Source organism: Rhinolophus hipposideros (genome assembly GCF_964194185.1).
Source record: "Rhinolophus hipposideros genome assembly, chromosome: 10".
In the NCBI taxonomy this organism is placed as follows: Eukaryota; Metazoa; Chordata; class Mammalia; order Chiroptera; family Rhinolophidae; genus Rhinolophus; species Rhinolophus hipposideros.
The window spans coordinates 22,674,353-22,674,860 of record NC_138056.1 but is presented as its reverse complement, the minus strand read 5'-3'; positions in this window follow the sequence as shown (position 1 = coordinate 22,674,860).

The window sequence follows — 508 nt, the reverse complement described above, 5'->3', positions numbered from 1 at the left end:
CTTGCTTCTCCATTTCTCTTTCACTGAAGACAATTCCTTAGGAATCCAAACCAACAAGAAGGGAAACAGAGAGAAACACAAGACAAAACATAGGACACTATTTATTTAAAGAACAAAGGTTAACATATGACTTCAGGTCTTTTTTTATTGACTTCGTTGATATCTTAGTTAATGAAGAAACTAGATTAGTTTGTTGCTTTCAACATTTATTTGTTCAACAAACCATGGGCTCTGGAGTTAAATGGTCAGGGCTAGAATCCTGGCTGTATCCCTTCATAATTGTGTAACCTGGCACAAGTTATTTAACCTCTCTCGGTCTCTGTTTCATAATTTGTAAAAGGAGGGTAATATCAGTGCCTCGCTCATCACCCTCCTCATCACTCCGCTCCCCAGCCTCTCCCTGCCCGCGGGATCTCCGGCTCCTCTCCCCTCCCGCTCCTCACCCCTGCACTCCCGCCCTTATTTGGCTCTAAGCCGCTCGAGCGGCCAATCAGGAGGTGGTCCTCCC